General features: G+C 40.4%; 1 long non-coding RNA gene across 2 annotated transcripts; it reads right to left on the bottom strand.

Annotated features, from left to right (window-relative positions):
* Window positions 1–752: 752 nt before the first annotated feature.
* Window positions 753–2,023, bottom strand: LOC121181530. 2 transcript variants are annotated; one of them, XR_005894047.1, is made up of 3 exons: window positions 1,976–2,023; window positions 1,785–1,865; window positions 753–1,517 (listed from the first exon to the last, which is right to left on the bottom strand). It is a non-coding gene; the product is annotated as an uncharacterized LOC121181530 (long non-coding RNA). The 2 variants fall into 2 exon arrangements; XR_005894046.1 differs by having other exon boundaries at window positions 753–1,530; window positions 1,976–2,012.
* Window positions 2,024–2,394: the final 371 nt, after the last annotated feature.

Consider the following 2,394-nt stretch of genomic DNA (forward strand, 5'->3'; position numbering starts at 1 on the left):
AGAGTCTGGTGTGTGCTGCTGCTCTGGCCTTCAACACAAAACACACAGAGGTTTGAGTGTGAATAATGATGGTGCAGTGATGTGAGTGCTGAGCTCTGACATGGAGAAGAGTCATGGACAGTTAGAGATCCTCATCTCACCTCTGAGCTTTGGTCTGGATCTCATGGTCCCCACACAGACTGCTTTTAGGGGGAGGGGCTCCCTCCTCTCTGTCCTCACACTGATTCATGATGCTGAACTCACATCCACATCAGCTCACACACACTTTCTACCTACATCTGCAGAGAAAACACAAATCATTCATCTGCACATCAACTGAAATCATCCTCTCCATCATTTGACCTGTAGAAATATCAGCTGCTCCTCCACTGGTTGGCTCTTCTTTCCTCTTTCATATCAGTGTCAGTTGAATGCAGTCAGACAGCAGTGTGAGGCAGAGGAAGCTGCCATCAGCTGCTGTACTTCCACTGTCAGTCCACTAGATGGGGTCATGAAGCTGCAGTGAAGTGCAGAGCAGCACTCAGGATCCAGGGACGAGCATTTCCATTCACTGACACACAGACAGACTGAGATCCACTGGTTTTATCTGACACAATCTAAAAATCCTGCTTTCTAATTTCACTTGAGTAAAAGTCCACGAGTGTAATCAGTAAAATATACTTCAACTGTCAAAAGTAAAAGTGCTGATCATGCAGAAATGACTCATTTGGTTTTTATTTCAAATCTTAATCTGAAAAGTAACTGTAGCTGTGAAATAAATGCAGTAAAACAGTGAAATATTTCCCTCTGAAAAGTTGTGAAGTAAATGTATAAAGAAGCAGAAAATGGAAACACTGGGTTACTTTTACTACAAAAGTATTAGATTCCAAACAACTTGTACGTGCTTTTCAAAATAAAAGACTGACAATTTCTATAAAGCTTTTACAATAATATTAAAGCTTTTTTTTTTTTTTAATGAAATCTCTTTCATTTAATTATTGATCACGTTTAAATACAATTTTACATAAAGAACCTGGTTCCTGTTGGAGGAGGACCAGAGGCCTGAGGCCTGTACTATGAAGCAGGATTTGGGTTTGGCACGGTAACTTCGGGTTTAACAACGATTCCACGACAACCTCACAAAAACACAAACATCAGAAAACTCAGGTAACAACAGGTAACGACAGGTAGTGCTGACGTATAAAACATTAAAACTGCTGACATTTACCTTCAGACAGAGAAAATGTAGTTACAGTTGCAGTTACTGTGGTGATTTAGTTGGTCAACTTGAAAAATGTTTTTATCTGCTTGGATCCAAAAGTGTAACAAAGCTTTTATTCAGTGAACATTCTGTATCTCCAAGAGACTAAAACCTTAACTTCAAATATTTTACATGAATCATCATCTCCATCATTTCTTCTGTAGAAGTATCATCTGCTCCTCCTGCTCTGAGAAGGAGGCCCATGAGTCCATGTCTGTTACAGACCATATCCTGTAATTTCACCATGGTTCAATATCGTCTGTAAAGTTCATCAGGACTTTTCACAGTTTCTCGTGTGTTGAAACACACACACACACACACACACACACACACACACACACACACACACACGAGTATCATGAACAAACGGCCATCTTTACACGTCTAAAGTTTTCAAGCTGATATTTCAGTTTGAGACGACAACTGTTTCAAACCTCCTCCTGATTTAAACAAACTCGTCGTCACTGTCAACATTTTCCACGAACTAGAGAAAACCATGTCCCTTTAATGAAGACAAATCAAACCAATCAAGAGCTCCACTTACTCAGTTTTTCCATGAACTTCATCCATCTGCAGCTCTCTCCTGTCAGTGTAGGAAAGACTCTAAGTTCTTGGTGCACTTTTACTGACACACACACACAAAAAAAAAGAAAAAACCCCCACAATAAGTCAAAGGTCAGAAATCCAAGGTGAGTGTTGACGAATAAAACATTAAAACATTGACATGACATTTACCTTCAGATGGAGAAAATCATCTGCGCCACAAAGTTTGGTCAAAGTGAAAGTAAACTGCAAGGTGTGTGTGTGTGTGTGTGGTCTCTTCCTTATCCAAATATGCAGTGTGACTGGTTGGACTGGGTCTCAGTCAGACTGAAGTTCACATGCTAAGACATGAAACCTCCTCATGACTCCCAGTGTGAACACACACCCACTCTGCTGCTGTTTGATGTTTTCATTATTATTGATTATTGATCAGTTGAATCAGCTGAGCTCCAATGGAACTAAATGCTCCATTTCAACAGTGATGTCTTCAACACAAACATTCAGGCTTCACATTAATGTGGATGGAACTGGACTGTTCACAGAGAAACTACCATGATCACTGCCCTCCAGTGGTCACTGTCAGTAACTACAACTCTGAACACACCACACTG

Source organism: Toxotes jaculatrix, chromosome 5, assembly GCF_017976425.1.
Source record: "Toxotes jaculatrix isolate fToxJac2 chromosome 5, fToxJac2.pri, whole genome shotgun sequence".
In the NCBI taxonomy this organism is placed as follows: domain Eukaryota; kingdom Metazoa; phylum Chordata; class Actinopteri; family Toxotidae; genus Toxotes; species Toxotes jaculatrix.